The sequence below is a fragment of the Sorex fumeus genome, unplaced genomic scaffold, assembly GCF_029834395.1.
Source record: "Sorex fumeus unplaced genomic scaffold, SorFum_2.1 ptg000265l, whole genome shotgun sequence".
NCBI lineage: Eukaryota > Metazoa > Chordata > Mammalia > Eulipotyphla > Soricidae > Sorex > Sorex fumeus.
The window spans coordinates 9600144-9617486 of NW_026606322.1; the positions used below are offsets into that span (position 1 = coordinate 9600144).

The 17343-nt window shown below is 41.1% G+C and overlaps 1 protein-coding gene across 14 annotated transcripts in view; it reads left to right on the forward strand.

Moving 5' to 3' along the window:
* Positions 1 to 17343, forward strand: part of ZBTB20 (zinc finger and BTB domain containing 20) — a 903174-nt gene that overhangs the window by 838147 nt on the left and 47684 nt on the right. For 7 of the 14 annotated variants that reach the window (XM_056109442.1, XM_056109441.1, XM_056109443.1 and 4 more), the window contains 2 exons: positions 11357 to 11457; positions 12315 to 12373. The gene's annotated coding sequence lies outside the window, so the exon portion shown is untranslated. Of the gene's footprint in view, positions 1 to 11356; positions 11458 to 12314; positions 12374 to 17343 lie in introns of those variants that run through there. The other 7 variants (XM_056109447.1, XM_056109451.1, XM_056109449.1 and 4 more) reach the window with 2 other exon arrangements.

The window sequence follows — 17343 nt, forward strand, 5'->3', positions numbered from 1 at the left end:
CAAGGTTCCTTAATTTAATGATAGATAATGGTAGAACCAAATGATAGAGCAAAACTGAGTCATCATTGGTAAAAGGGCTTTTTTTCCTGGCATTACTTTCAAGTGTTCTTGGATGTTCCTTGAATATTTGCTCTCCTCCTCTTTGGTGTCAACGATAGTAAATTCTTGTTTTTACCTAAATACACAACTGCCTTTGATTTTTTTTAAACCTACTATTTATTTTCCCAGAGCACACAGTATCATTTGTCGAGGCAATGACAATGAGAGCTGGTAATAGATCTTCCTAACAAGTAATGCCTTTACTGGGCCTTTAGCATGTACAACTGTCCCAATAGTTAGAGAGATACAATTTTCACTTTTCATTCCCCAGTGCCTTAGCCATTAACTGGTTACAATTCCTTGCTATACATAAAGAACTAAATCAGATCCTAGATTTTCTGTAACATGTAAAATATTGTTTGTGCCCTAAAGAATTTACGTTCTCTCCAATGAGATAGAAAAAAAAAAGAAATATTTAAATATGACCATTTGTCTAACTGCAAAATGAGCGAAAGAGTGGGTTAGTTCATTTTAAAGGCATTCCAAGCAGACGAAAATAGTATGTGTTCAGGGGCTCTGAGGTATGAATTTGCTTCATCTTTCTGATACTTATACATAATGGGCATGCATCAAAATGGGGTATTGATGGAAAAAAGTTGAGGGGAGGCCTTATTTGATATTGATTCAATGTCAATAACTTACTTACCTAGGACAAATAGTTTGGAAATGAGAAAATTTTATCAAAGATCCGTTATCTAATTCTGAGGTTAATAAATGCTTTGTGAAAAAGGACAAGGAGGCAGGGCCAGAGTAATAGTACAGCAGGTAGGGCAATTAACTTGCATGTTATCGAGCCAGGTTTGATCCCTAGCATCCCATATGGTCCCCAGAGCACCACCAGGAGTAATTCCTGACTGCAGAGCCAAGAATATCTTCTAGGCATTGCAAAGTGTGGTCCAAATCCACTCTTCCCCCTACCCCCCCAAAAGAGGCTTTTTCCCTCTCTGGAGAAACTGGAATTCTTGCTTGAACATGTATGTCTTCCTCTGCCCTTATATCTTTATACATTTCTTGGCTTCACTAAAAAATAAATAAAAATAAAAAGGAGAAAGTCATTTTTGTAACCTGATGTGTTTGGAGAATGCTGTGGTGTTCATCTTTTAACATTCGGTGTACATTATGAACATATTAACATTCTTATGCACATTTGCAAAAGGGGCTTGCAGTATTCATCAGACCCTATATTTGTTTGATCAATAAACCTTTTTTGAATTATATCTTTAAATTCTATTATTTATAAAACTACCTTTGACATATGCCACCTAGAAAAATTTTGAACAGCAGGAGTCGAAGGCAAAACACTAATTGAGACAGTTATCCTAGTACTATTATGGATAAATATGTCATCAACTACGAAGAAGAAGATATCACTGATGGAACCATAGGGAAAGATAAATATGAGAAACAATAGTAAAGATATGAAAATATGTATAAGGAGGTGTGTGTGTGTGTGTGTGTGTGTGTGTGTGTTAAGAAAATAAGTAACATTGAAGAAGGAGATGACAATTGATAAACTTACTGCACTAGATTGTGTAGCTTCTCATGCTAAAAATAGGGTCAAGTTCTTCAATTTTAAAAGATCCTTGCTTGATAAAAGGAGAACATATTAAGGAAAACTACTATAGACCTTGTCGTTGTAAATAATCCCGTGTAAGAGTGGAGGATGGCAGATGGCAGACATGTATAAGTTGTATACAAGTGGTGGGAGGGAACGATAAGTGATGGTATGGGTTCATAATTAAAGATTTTAAGAAGAATCCTTGTTGGTTAAAGGTCAAGGGATCGGGGAAATCTGGAGAGGTTCTGAGAACAGTTTTAAAATGACTATGAAGTAAGGCCATACTGAGCAAAGATATTCAACAAAGCCAGCAGGGGTCCCCTAATGGGCCAGTAGAAAGAATTGAGTTTCTTAGGCATTGAGGAAGGAGATTTCTGAAGCTGGAGTTGGAATTCTTAAAGTCCAATGTAAGGCACCTAAAGAGTTAAAAGTGAAGTTGAGAACTGAAAAGTAGAAAGTAAGAATGATAGAGGTCTAGAAGGAATGATAATGAGATTTTGGATTAAAATATCTTCTCAGAATAAGAAAGAAAAAAAATTAAGTATATTAAGTTTTCGGAGAAAGTTAAAAGTAACTTTAAGAAGCTTTTGCAGTGTCATGATGCAGAGTGGAGTTTGTGTCTATTGGGATGACCCCAGGTGAACAGGAATTAAATAAAGTCACGAGATAAGTGATTTTGTGATTACAAGGTATGTGTGGGCTAAGCCCTGGAGCACAGTGGGGAAAACTTGGCCTTAAAGCCCTACATTGCTTTCCTCTAGTTTTATCTATGTACATATAATTTCGACTCTTAAAGAGTAGTTATGACTAAGATAAAAATGAGTAATTACAAGTAATAAATAACATATGAAAAAGTCAAGCACAAGATCTGCCACAGAGTAAAGCTGTGGTCGATAAGGGTGGTGATAGCCAAATTATCAGTGAAGGGCTGGGGCCAGGAAAAGGGTGTGCTCTGGAGACAGCCGGAGTGTGCTGTCTGGGGTAATACATGTTGGTGTTCCTAGGTACTTGTTTTCCCATGTAACCACAAATTGTAATAGCCTAGAGGACATAGTTCAGAGGACAAGGTATAGATAAGACATCAAGGACATCAAACAGTGTGATACTGTGGCAAAATTGTGCTCATGTTAGAATCTAAACATGGTTATTACCTTGGTCTTTTTTTGCTTATTTGTTTGCTTTTGGGGCTACACCCAGCAGTGCTCAGGCGTTACTCCCGGCTCTGTCCTAGGAGATTAGAACAGAGATTTGGAGTGCTGGGCTTCAAAGCTGGATCAGTCACATGAAAAGCAAGCATTCTACCCGCTGTAACATCTCTCAGCCCCGAGAATCCTAAACATGGTTTAAAAGGACATAAAAAACATGGGGCTGGAGAGATAGCACAGCGGGTAGGGCATTTGCCTTGTACGCGGCCGACCCGGGTTTGATTCCCAGCATCCCATGTGGTCCCCAGAGCACCACCAGGAGTAACTCCTGAGTGCAGAGCCAGGAGGAACCCCTGTGCATCGCCAGGTATGACCCAAAAACCAAAAAAAAAAAAGAACCTGTGACAACCTTTTGCGATAAGAAGATTCCCAGTGTCCAATAACTTAGAGGAAGGGCCGTCACCAAATATTCATTAAAACCTGATCCTCAAGATCTCTTATTTTAAATAAAAGAAATATAAGAACCAACTTCACCTGACAGCATGGAGGCTCCTGGGATGTGCAACTGGTATTAGCAGCTTGTGAATTGTCAAAGAGGAATCAAGAGGTCTCTATGGAGAAAGTGAACATAGATTTAATGTGACAAACATGGGACCTTCTGCTGCCAGGGCCAAATCATGGGTCTTTAGGCCATCACAGCTATTTCCTCTGGACATAGATATTAGCTAGTAGATAATGAAAAAGCTGAAAAATGTTTAAGCAAAATATTTTGGTAGCATCATAAAGCTAAAGATGGGGTTTCTGATTCACTTTCTGGCTAGGATCCTTTCGGTGGTTCATTTCTGAAATAGTTTTCTCACCCTTTTCCAGAAAGGTGGAGTTAATGATATAGACTTGGAAATTCATTTTGTCTGTCCTCCTGTTGTTCATCGATTTGCTCGAGTGGGCCCAGAACGTCTCCATTGTGAGACTTGTTGTTACTGTGTTTGGCATATCGAATACGTCACGGGGAGCTTGCCAGGTTTTGCTGTGCGGGCTAGATACTCTCGGTAGCTTGCCGGGCTCTCTGAGAGGGGCGGAGGAATCGAACTCGGGTCGGCCAGGCCAGCTGCTGTGCTGTCTAATTTGTTTAAAAGTTGAAACTTAAACAGATATTTTTAAAATAGTTTAAATGGTTTTAACAGGTTGATGAGCTACTTCATTGCCAGATCTTTCTTCTCAGGGGACTATTAAGAGTTTTAAGGGTCTTCAAAAGTAAAAATTTCAACCTTCTCTCCTTACAGTGGGAAGAACTCAGCTACCAAGAGATTAAATGGTTCATCCAAGGAAATATGTCTTATTTACTTGTTTTTAGCAAAATCCTAATCCTAAAATCAGTCTTAGGCCTTTTCACTTTCCCTCCTTGTTTGTTTTTTCACCAGTAGTATATTACCCTACAATCACCTCTCTGCTGAATATTTTTTATATTTTCCCTTGCTTTAAAAAATTTTCTGTGCCTCAAATTATAATATAGTAGGTCTTTGGTCTTTACCAATTAGTAACCCCTCACCACTAATTCATCAGTACATTTGGGGCAAAGAAATGAAGGAAATGGAACAATTTTAAATTTACTGTGATCTTTGAGACATCTTTATCTACACCTGGGAATTGCTGTTAGACAATTAAGGTTAGTAAAGCTCACTGAATTTCTCAGAGGAAAGGTGTTATTTGAATTATTACCAGATAATTATTGTTAAAAATAACAATAATGTAAAAAATAGGAACTTTACATGCTAGAGACATTATTATTTTAATTTCCAATGGGGGATTAAAACCCTGGGGGACCTCGAAATTTTTTTTTTTTCAAAAGTGCTCTCTGCCAGAAACTCCTTGAATTCTGTCTAATGCCTGTTGTCCTGACAAAGTGGCCCAGAATCACAAGTCAATCGTGCTGTTGAGCTGTTAGCAAAGCTATTGAGCTTGAACTGCTCCTTCAAAAACGTCCCTTGTTAGGAAAGGAAATGTCAGACATAGAACTATGGTACCTAGACCAGTAACATCCATCACCTGGGAGTTTTTTTGAAATGCAGAGTGACAGACTCCATCCCAGACATGCTGAATCAGAAATCCCGGATGATTTATTTGTTCATTAGCTTAAGACCTATATAAGATATTACTGTCTTCAAATAGAAAGTAGCTAGGAAGGAAATGTAGTTACTTTGGGTATGGGGGCGGGGGAGTGTTAAATCACACCCACCTGTGCTTGACTTACTCTTACCTCTGGGCTCAGGAATGTCTACTTCTGACCGAACTCAGATGAGCATATGTGGTACCAGGGATGGAACCTGGGTAGGCCAGATGAAAGGCAAGTACTTTCTCTGCTGTACTGTTTCTCTGCATCATTTCTAAAGCATCCCTCCACCTAAAGTCTATGCCACCCAATGCTTCTAGTTGGAGAATCTAATTATTCTATTTTCTCAATTCTCTGAACCAGCATAGAAACAGCATAAGCACCTTTCTTGTGCTGAAAACATAAAGGGAATTAGATAAGAGTTCGTGCTATTAGTGCAGTTGTTATTGCAGTGAGAAAAAAAAAATTACAGCTTTGGTGTCAGAAAGTACAGGTTTGAATTCTGGCCCCACTATCTCTCGCTTTCTAACCTTGAATTGTTTGAGCTCTCTGAGTCTCATTTTTTCTCAACTGTAAAATAGGTGTACTAATACCTCAACTGCAAAGCTGTTGTGAAGATTAAAGAGGAATGTATTTTAAAGGAACTGGATGTTTAGAGAGGAGGACAGAGAAGGGAAAAAATCCAGGGGGCAGGCGCAGGCAGGAAGAAGTAACTGGAAGTCATGGGAGAACAGACATTAGACCTTCAGTTATACTGGTGATCCGGGTGAAGGGTATAACCATATATCCAAAGCACAGACTCAACAACACTGAAAACATAAGATCTAAGCTGCAAACACTGAAATTTTGTAATGTGCTTATCAAGTTGAAAGGCAGAGGTGGGGTATGGGTTGTGGTAGAAGGGAGTACGGGAACACTGGTAGAGGGAAGTTGACACTGGTGGTGGGATTGGTGTTGAAATATTATATCCCAAAAACTCAACTATCAGTAACTTTGTAAATTGAAGTTCTTTAATTAAAAAAAGAGAGGAAGAAAAAGAAAAAAGAAAAGGGACTGGAGAGATGGCCCAGTGGGCTGAGCGCATGCTTTGCAGACAAGAGACCTGGGTTCATTGGATTCCTGACTCCACATTGTCTCCCAAGTAGTCAGAAATGACTCCCGAGACAGAATCAGGAGTAGCTTCTAGTATAGTCTCCCAAAATGGGCTGCTTGGTATGGCCCCCCAAATGAACAAGTGAAAAAGAAAGTATATGAAAATTCATGGTGCAGTTAGTGGGAAAATTTAGATCTCTAATAAATGGTAGCTGTTACTGACAATAATCCTTTTGGGCTAAGCTTTGTCGTGAAGATCACCTCTGTCATTTTAGAATGCTTTGGTATAATTTCCAAAGAATGGGCAGAGCCATAGTAAAATGAGACCTCCAGAGAAAATGCCTTGCAGTGTTAGATGCCAATGTGTTACAAAACAATCCTGCTCTCAAAGGGCTTCCAGGACAGAACTGCAGAGATGTCCACAGTAACCGCCTGCTGAAAGGGAAATGACCTGCCACCTCGATGCCTCTGACACCATCAACAACTTTGCCAGCTATGACAGTGATGATGTAAGAGGCAGAGAGAATTGCTGAATTTTCAGGTTCTAGGAAGGATGTGTGGCCCCAACCACCTTTCAATATTATCTCTTGATGTCAAAACTGAATGCATTGGAGATGGGATGCACTGGGAGAGAGTAAATAGGAAAACTTATGACAACACCTCCTTGAGGTTTTTTTCCAGGGTGCAGCAATACAACTTGGCACAGCAGGTGGTGGTTCTTCTTCATAGTTCCTCAGGTGTGTTAAGGCCAATGGAGAAACAATAAGAAGGGGATAGATGACAGTTTGCCAAGAACTAAAAGGAAAAGAGTAGCAGAAGAATAGGGACTGTGAAATTGTTTTAATTATAAAATGCATAGTTTAAAAGATACGTTAGGCACTTATTTAATTATGTAATGGATTTGTGTGCTTCCAGGTGATTTTCTTCGGCATTGTATTACATTGTACTAGACATAATGATTAGTTTTTTTTTTCAACTTAATGCTCTTTAGGGTCTGAGACAAGGAAGCTCAGAAACTCTGGTGACATTGGTTTGTCCAGTCATTTGATGGTTTTTGAAAGAACTAAGAAAAGCTTCGCCTACTGGCATTTTTTTAGGGAGAATACTGGTTGCTGTTTAATGGATGCTTTCTTGCAGTGTCTGCTTCTACCGTTCTAGCAAAAATGAATATGACTGATGATTCTACATTTTTCTTCTACAATGAGTAGAGTTAACCTGGGAGAGCTAGGAGAATCTTGTAGTTTTGTGGACTACCACATAAGATCTGACCTGTTTTGGACAATATTGAGATTCATTGATCAGGGGTGGGGTGGGGAATCTGTTTTTCTTCACCTAGGCTACACTGTTATCCCCCAGAACATGTTTTGTTGGATTGTTCTTCTAATTCTAGTTAAGATTTTTAACTAGAGAAATGATTACACAGTTAATGTATTTTTCTACCATAAGAGAAAAGGAAAGAAAGCTAAAATAGGTTTGGGAGCAGTAGTTTATGAATTTCTGCATGTAAGTTAGTCAAATAAAAAAAAAACTAAACAAATCTAGTGAGTTCTGTGCAAAGATTGGTAGATAAAGGAATATGGATGGTGGTATAGGACCAAGAGTGCAGGTAGCCTGTTTCTATATACTAATGATTTAGTCATAGAGTCACTGAATAGTGTTGTCAAGAATCTCAGTTAAAACCACTGTCTTCTCTCTAGTTCTCAGTCTGAATTCATCATTCAGGATTATCTTCACAATTATTACAGATACTTCTGCTGGTACTCTTTAAAAATTTGCTCTTTTATTCTTTATCCCACCTTCATAGTGGGGGGGGGGTCACCTATGACAGAGATTGCCAAACTTATTGTCCTGCCATCCCTTCTCAAAAAAAATATTTTTTGCTTTAGTAAATCTTCCTTCTTTAATGAACAAATAGAAAGCATCATCTAATTGCATTTGAAATTGCTATGACCAAGAACTTTCTGAGCTTGGATCATTCCAACACCCCAAAAGGTAAAATCACCCATTTTAAGAAATGCCCAATAAGAAAAGGTATTAATTTGGTTTGGGAGTGCCTCCCCAGTTGTTCTGGAAATCTCAGGACCACTTCCAACAGTAATTAGGCCTGATGTTTTTGGTGCTCAGGCCCAGTGGTATAACCCAGGTCTACACTGCTTATACCGGGATCAAACTCTGCCTCATGCATGCTAGGAATTTGTTTCATCCTTTTGAACTATCTCCCAGATCCAGGTTTGGTTGGTTTTTGTTTTTTGTTTTTGATGTTGTTGTTCTTGTTGCTTTGGCTTTTGGGACAACTTGGCAGTGCTCAGAGTCTACTTCTGGCTCCACTTGGGGTGGCTCCCAGAGGTGCTGGGAGGATCATGTGGTGCCATGGACCCAACACAGGCCTGCAGTATACAAAGCATATACACTAGCCCTTTGAGTTACTGTGGGCCCAGTAACGTCTCCATCGTGAGACTTGTTACTGTGTTTGGCATATGAAATACATCACGGATAGCTTGCCAGACTTTGCTGTGCGGGCAAGATACTCTCAGTAGCTTGCCGTGCTCTCCAAGAGGGGTGGAGGAACAAACCCAGGTCGCTCAGGCCGCTTGCAAGGCAAACGCCCTACCCACTGTGCTATCACTACAGCCCTGTAGAGATAAAAACAGAAAGTTAGATTGGGGTATTCAGGGGTATTCAAATTTGATCTAGTGAACAAAAAACAAGTAAACTGCAGGCATATCATGATCCTTTAGATACGTTAATGTAGTGTTTGGGTGAAGGATGTGTTAGAGGTCAAGAGACTCTGGAGGACATGAAGCCAGTTAGGAGTTTCTCACCTGTAATAGGTGATAAAGGGATAAATAGGCATTAGGATAGTAAGTCTGTGTTCATTCCGGTATTCTGGGAACCAAATTTCCAATGTGTGTAGAAGGGCTTCTCTCATACAATCAACCCTATAGATCTCAACTAGTTGTCCTACAACTCAGCTTATTTCTGACACTATAGATGCCTGAGGACAATATTTGATTCCACTGACTAAGGGCTTATACTTACAAGACTACCCACCTCCCCTCCAGGCTTAATTACAAACCAGGTTTGTCACTAGGCTTCTGACCTAGTGTTCCAAGGATTCCCTCCTTGGACTTGAAGTTTTTAACCTGTATTTCTGACCAATTTGCTATACGTTAGAGTTTCTTCTCTCTCCCTCCCTCCCTCGCTCCCTCCCCCTTTCCCACACACACCCTACTGCCCTTTGTCTTTCATTTGTCTGCTAGAGTGCTATCAAACTCAAGGATGTATTTTACATACTGAATTTTCTGAATTTTACTTTCTTGATTAGTGCTTATGATGAAAGGATTTAAGTTGGGAACAGCCAGATGGAACAGCCCATCACAAAAAGTCTGAGGAAAGAGCTTAAGGCTTCCAGGCCCTTCCAGGTTTACTACTGTCTCCAAATCTCCAAGTGCTCTCCAACCTGGAAGCTTTCCAAACCAACTCCTTTTCAATGGTGACGCTAGCTTCATTAAAGAGACACAAGTGAAGTTAAATTTTATTTTGAGACAATTCCCAAACCTTTTCTTTTAGGTTAGGGCTGAAAATATAAGTTCCAACTCTCAAATCTCATGGTTGGTTCAGTTAGCAAGCCACCACTTTCTCTAGGTAGGGGGGTCTATATTTAACTCCATTTGCATAACAAAAGACACCTTTATTACTCTCAACACAGGATATTACAAAGGTTTGGGGAATCTGTGAAAACAAATACATATGTACATACCTGTGTATAGTTTACTACATAATCATATAAAATCGGGACGGAGCAATAGCATAGTGGCAAGGTGCTTGCCTTGTACGCAAGCTGACCTGTGCCAACCCAGGTTCGATTCCGCCGCCCCTCTCAGAGAACCTGGCAAGCTACCGAGAGTATGGCGCCCCCAGGGCAAAGCCTGGCAAGCTAACCGTGACATATTCCATATGCCAAAACCAGTAACAAGTCTCACAATGGAGACGTTACTTATGCCAGCTTGAGCAAATCGATGAACAATGGGAGGACAGTGCTACAGTGCATAGAAAATCGCAATTCATAGCCTAGTAAACACCTTAGACAACTGATTGGATATGGGAAGCAGAAGGAATTAAAGATGACTCAACAACTGTAAGCCCCAGGCAACTGGACAGAGATAACGATACTAATGACAAGAAGTGGGAATGAACGTGAACATGCTATGATTAAAAATGAACATGCTATGATTAAAAAAGGGAGTGGATTCTATATTAGGCTTTCTGAGTTAAAGATTCCTTACAATATTTGATAAAGATGGGAACATCTTAATATTAGTAAAGTAAAGTAAAGTAAAGGCCCTCCCGTTGATCGTCGATTTGCTCGAGCGGGCCCAGTAACATTTCCATTGGAGACTTTGTTGTTACTGTGTCTGGCATATCCAATACTCTCGGCAGCTTGCCGGGCTCTCCGAGAGGGGCGGAGGAATCGAACTCGGGTCAGCCATGTTGGCCGCTTGTAAGGCGAACGCCCTACCCACTGTGCTATCGCTCCAGCCCTCATTAATCTTCTTTTCCCAGTGCCTATTAGATGCTCTGTAAACACAGTAAATGAACAAAAAAAAATCTATTTAATTAATAGGCAATAATCAATAGCTATGAAAATTTTGTCTGGAACATTATAAACAAAAACATAATTTAAAGATAGCTATATGGGTGTTCTCTATGGGGAAGTGCTTGTTTGAAATCATGGGCGGTAGGTGTAGGTAAAAGGACTGGCTACATTTCAGGAGCAGAGGAAGAAGAGGAGCCAGTGAAGGAGGCAGAAGAGATAAGTAAGAGAGATAGAAGGGAAGGTGAAAAATGCAGTGTCCTCATGAGAAGGGAGAAAAGTTTTGGAAATCAGGTGATCCAGAACTCAACTATGGCCCAAGGAGGGATATCTTGGGTTTGGGGATCTGAGATAAACAGTAACTGTTTCTTTGGTTCGTAGGCAAACTCATGATGAAAGGCCCATGGAGATTTTAGAGGAAAGGGCAGTGAGAAAGTAAGAGCTTAGAAACATGGCGGGCACTTGTAGAATGGGTAAGAACTGAGCAATAATGAGGTGGAAACTGCAAGTGATAGAAGAGTCTACGGTGACACAGTCAAAGGATACTGCCCTTCCTTCCTCACGCTCACCCTCTACCTCAGCTTATAACTCAAAACCACAAAATCATCTGTAGAATCAGAGATTGCGGTTGATGGTCTCAGTCTGGACAGATACTTAAGGAGAAGCACTGCAGACAGGGCCTGGATTGCACTCTCTTTATTCTTGCTTCCCTGGTTTGCAATTCTCATTTCTTATTTTTTCTTTCTTGTATGCTCTAGATGCAGCCTCTCTCTGTTTCCTGCCCCAATGAACATCGGCACTAGGCCCAAGTCTTGGAGTGATTTACCTGAAGAGTGACACCATTTATTTGGAAACTACTGTGAGTACATCATGCCTAACATGAAAGGCTCCTTCGGTTACTTTATTTAACTTTAAAAACAAGCAAACAAAAAACAATAGCCAGCACATGATTGTAAAAATAGATGAACTCTGAGATGGCTTTACCTCCTGGTCCTTGAGCCACCCACAGCCAAGCTCACTGAAGCATCGGTCCTTCCTCCCAGGTAGCTGTGCTGGGCCTGAACACAACTTGCAGGGCCGATGCTGTTATGCTGCTACATCAGAGGCTCTTTCTGAAGTGGTGGCAGCTCCTGCCTGGTGTTTTACCTCTCATTTTCCAGCTGTGCCACTCTGTTTCACCTCACTGCAACTTGTCATTTTGTGCCATGCTGGTCCAAGTCGTAAGCCAGCATCCCTCTTGAATGTCTCAGCTGCCTCCGAGTTTGTCTCTCTGCCATGCTAAGGGGTGCGGTCAGTGTCTTTGCCTCTACACTCTGGGATCCTTCAGTCCTGTCTCCGAGTCTCCACATCAGCTCACCTCTGCCCTTTGCATGCATAACTCTGGATATTTGGTGTTGGTCGGGCAGTTTATGCAAAATAAGTACAGTCTTGCAAGGTCAGGGGCCAAAATATATTGAATTAGGAGATCTGATGCCTATGAGAGAATACTGAAGAAAGGCTGATATCACTGTTTATTAATCAATGTTCAAAGTAACAGGTAAAAATATACATATTTTATTAATGCTTGAAAAGCCAAAAATGTAGATTATTGGGAGGCAATGCTTACAAAATAAAAATAACTTAACTGTACACTTTTAAACAAGAACTCATTCTAGTTACTGTGTTCACAAGCTTCCCGATACGGTCTGAGGCAGGTAATGGGATGGTGTTTTACAGACTTCTCTGGTACTGGGAAACGCTAAAGCTGGGAGACTAACACTGCACTTAGGCTTCAGGTAGGACTTTTAAACTTTTATATTTTCTCTGTCTTTAGCTCTTTGGGTGTAAATCAGATCCAAGGCATTGAAGCTAAAGTTTTTGTCTTTTGTCTTATATTGCTTTGCTTTTTACCTTCCATGCTTTGAATCACCTGGATTGTAATTGATGGTAATTGAGATGTAAGTTATGGGCAGACCTGGTGAGAACAGACACAAAGACCATGACAGTGTTGTACTGTTCTAAAGATTTGAGGAATTAGGGAGTAAAAATATGACAGGCCGTCAAAAGCAGAGTTTCTTTGTTCTAGACCCAGGCTAGGAACTTACGTAAAAGCCTTCACTCATCCTGAAGTTCAAGTGTAAGGAATGCCTTAGAAACTCCCACATCTGGGTAATTTTCTGAGTTGCTCATCACCGTAGATTAGCTATGCTGGTGCAAGTACTACAGTGTACTAGAAGAGACTGGTTTTAAGTTTTCTGTGTGATTTGGAAAGGATAATAGTCTTTCCCATTCCTTCCTGTGCTCAGAGAACCCAGCACCAGATCCAGAACTCAGAACCTGAGGTTCTAGTGCACAGGGCAGCTGATGAATGAGCATCCATTTCTGACAATAATTTATCCACCTGCATGGATTGCCAGTGTCTGCTCTCGCATCTCATAGCCCTAAGAAGTGGAGAGGCAGAGTTTTAATCCTTGCAGGGTCTGCTTTGCAGGAACTCAGCTTTCTCCTATATAAAGATCAAATAATGACAACACTTATGAGACTTGCTAAGGAAAAAGCCAGTAAGGTGAATAAAATGTTTCAAATAGCACCTAAATGATAGCACAGGAGTTAAGTCATTTGCCTTGAATGTCGCTGACCCTATGCCAAGATTCCCTGAGTATTGCTCTGTGTTCAAGCAACACTTAGCACAAAGCCAAGGCAGCCCCTGAGCACTGATGAACATGGCCCATTGCCACAAAATACACACATTATTTATAAAGTGTTCTCATTATAAAACTATGTCCCTTCCTTTGAGTTGACAGTGCCTGGGTAGGATTTCAAGGCTCAGGGGTTGTTGGTATCAGGTTGGGACAGTATTCAATTTTAAATCTTCCTTCCACTACCACACCACCAATACAGCCTTGTTCATTGTTCATTGGTTCTACCCACTTTACCTGGATTGTTGTGATAAGAAGATGATTTGATATATGTATAATGTTGGCACACCACAGAAGAGTATGTTTACTCAATCAACTAAAATCTACTGTTTTTTTTAACATGGTACCAGGTGCCATTCTACAACTAGAAATTTAGCAGGCATGAAATAAATTAAAATCCTTACTCTCACATGACTCACGCTCAGCTTTCTTCCCTTGTAGATGGGCAAGTAAATGAAATCGGTACATGAACTAAGAAAGACCTGATTTCATTTTATTTTGCTTAGTCTTGCCTTCCAGAAAATAATATTGAGAGACAAAGAGGGAAATGGGAAAAAAGATAAGAATCCCGTATACTGATGAAGCCCCCCCAACACGCACACACACATGCATACACACACACACACACACACACACACACACACGGAAACCATTCTCTGCCCTGTTAAGTGGTCCTGGAGATTGACCAGCCTAGACTATGTTACCCAAACACCCTTCTTCCCTGGCTCTCTTTAAGGTGGGCCCAGAGAAGACCTGGACAAGAGGAAGGTGTCAGGGTGTCTATTACTCCAGCTCCCTTTTGCCAACTCCCGTTCTGATTTGACTTAGAGAACCCCACATCTTCACTTGTCGCTCCAGGTTAACAGTTGAAGACGAAGATCTACAGCTTTCTACTCCTGCTAGTCCCTGGAGTGCTGCCATCTCTTGAGGGTCCCTTAACCTCATCTGTACCTCAGCGCACTGTCCTTTCATTAAACCCCCTTCAGCTGAAACCTTTGTGAGTGCTATCTGTTTCATGCCAGGCTCCTGACTGTTACCGTGAGGGGAAAATACACGAAAAAACATCAGCAATCAGCCTTGCCAAGAAGGTTAAAGAAAACGAGAGAATAAATTTTTTTAATCATAGAAACATCTTAAGTTGATCTGACAGCATTAGACTAAGCGGTGAAAGGATAAATTGTAAGAAGAAATGATAAGCTCCAAAAGGGCCAAAGGTTGGTTTCGATGAATAGACCAGAGTGCTCCGCTCAGATCCCTCTCTATGGGCCAAGTGTAGCTTACTTGACCTTCAACTTCAAGAGGAGCGCGTGGTAGAGCAAGAGCAGTGACAAACAGATCAACAGAATGAGTCAGGAGGGTCACACAGTATCAAAGTGTTGAAAAAGAACTTGCTTACCCTAGCATTCTTTCCGCTTTAGCTGTAATTACAATATATTTGTCCCTGACGGAATCCAGATTTAAAAAAAAATACTTCTAAAGCACAGGAAGTGTCTCCTTCTAGCTGCGATAAAAACAATCACAGACCTGATGCACTCTGTGAAAAGAGCTACCTTAAGTGATCATTGACCGTGTGTAGCGCTGTACAAATCCTTGATGTGAGTTATTTAATTGAATCCACTGTTCAGTCTTAAGAGATGGGGCATTATTATTTCCATTTCACAGATGAGGAAAATGAGGCATAATAGAATCAGGGCCCTTAGCGACTAGATGGTGGAGCACGGTTCTGCCATCACCTACCAACGCCACTGTGATTGCCACCTCCCTTTGACTCCTCTCTTTCTCCAAAAGGCCATAGTTAAACTTTTCCATGTATTAGAAAAGACAGCACAGTTACCACTCCAGAAAGATTGAGGATGGCACAGAGGGCGGCATCCCTGGTCATTAAATTATTGTGATCCAATGACTAAGTCAATTATTTACCGAAAGGCGGATCTGACTAGTTCTTTGCTATTCAGCCAGGCTGAGAAGTGGAAGGCATGTTAATGTGCAGGAGAGGATAGGGACCCAGTGAAGAGAAAAACTTGGGAGAGGGTGGTAGAAGAGTGTATTCTCCTCTCAACAGACCTTGGAGACCAATAAGAGCTCACACCAATAAAATATTTATTTTCACATGTTTCAGAAAGTATTGCCATATTGTATGTGTGCAAGTATGTGTGGGGACATGTAAAATATATACATCAAATGCCACCGATCTCGTTAGCCTTCATGCATTTAACATGCTTAATATCTACCATCCCGTCAATATGTCTCAATGCATATTTTTCTTTCCATATGCAATCTGGTCTGCTGAGGAAAGAGGCAACGTTAGCCACTGCCGTGGTCACTACTAGGTTTTAGCCCAAAACTTCTTGTCAGAGCCAGGCACAGTGAGAGTTAAATAAAATTAAAAAAAAGAAAAAGCAGAAGGTCTTGCTGGCGAGCTCAGCCGCCAGTCACCTTCAGCTGCCTGCCCAGTTCCTGGAGCAGCCTTTTTCTCCTTACAGAAATGTTTGCCATGGGGAGACGAAAAATGTTTTTGTTCTTTCTCTGGACAATTGGGAGAGATTCTGTCAGAACGTCAGGACTGACCGTTGAAAGGCAGGTGCCTGCAGGCCACACTTTGCTTTTTGAAAGCACAGCCCCAGCCCTGGGGAGGGCGGAAGTGGACAATGATTGGTCTGTCTCTCTGTGCAAGTACCCAGGGTCCACCCAGTTTTGCTTTGCATATATTTACGAAACATCTGCCCCTTTCTTGTTCCTAAATGCTTCCCTCTCAACAGTCCCCTTTCTCCTGGTTTCTTTCTTTGTTGTTGTTGGCCTGTCTAACTTTCTCATTGGAGCTTTCATTTTCCGGTTGAGGGGCGACTTCATCAGAGTGTATAATTTTAACATTGAAGGAAGGAGGCGGCAGAGAGAGACAGAGACAGACAGAAACAGAGACAGAGACTGAAAAGAAAGAGAGCTGAGCGGCCAGGGCTTGGCAGACCAACCTTTGGCATGGTGACCAGGAGGAAGGTTCTAGTCTGATCTGGAGTTGGCCTCTCTGAAAGGCTGCTTGGAGTCAGCCAGTGTACTGCTGCCCTCTACAGGCGCCAGGGAATAGTACACGGCCACAGAGAGTGGGAGAGACGGGCCCTCAGATGTGCTATGTTTATATAATATTTAAACAAGAGGAGGTATTCTCAATTAGTTACTCCAGGCCCTGCTCTTTCCTTCTAAAAAAAAAAACTAAAGAAATATGAGCTGCAAAAACCGGGTCAAAATAACACTACCTGATGCATTCCTAGACATTGTTCATTGCTCTATTTTAGTAATTCTCGGCTCCAGAAAAAGGAATCCCAGAGAACCATCACAGAGGGTGAGAGAGAACATGAATTGCCTCGAAGGACAGTGGGTGGCTTTCTGTAGTCACTGCAGCTGAGAAAGAGCCCAGTGGTATAAAAACAGACAAAGTGATGGTAGGCAAATGAGGTGGGTGAGCTGAGAAATTAAGTTTTAAGTTTTTCGTCTTTGTAGCGAGGGCTCGAGTGCCTCTGTGCTAGGGCACACCTCCAAGGCGATCTCTAAGGCAACAAGCAGGAAGCTTCATGGAGGGTATCAGAGGAAGAAGGAAGCAAGGGCACTGCTATAAAGAGCAATGGAATGTCCGTGATGTTAAAGGTCAATCTTTATGTGCATGGCTATTTAGACCTGAATTATATGTGCGAGTGGGCTTCCTTAACTTCCTGAAGCACATATCTGAAATTTGCCTTGGACTTGGTGCCATGATTTTTTTTATTGTTAAGTGATATCTGTCATTAACATTCCATCCTTATATTTAAATGATGCATGAGGAACGGCCTAGTTGTGTGAGCGCAATGATCATAATCCTTTGAAATACCCTTCATAAATACGAAGGAAAAGCAACCAGTCAAGGTGATTTCACTGCTGCATAGAGAGGAGGAAACTTAATTGGGATTCAGACTATGACTACTCTCATAATATACGCTAATTTCAGCTCCAATTCATTCCGTCAATAAACATATACTGAATGACAGCTTTGTCTAAGCTACTCTGCTTAATGGTAGATCCTAGACAGCAAACTTAGG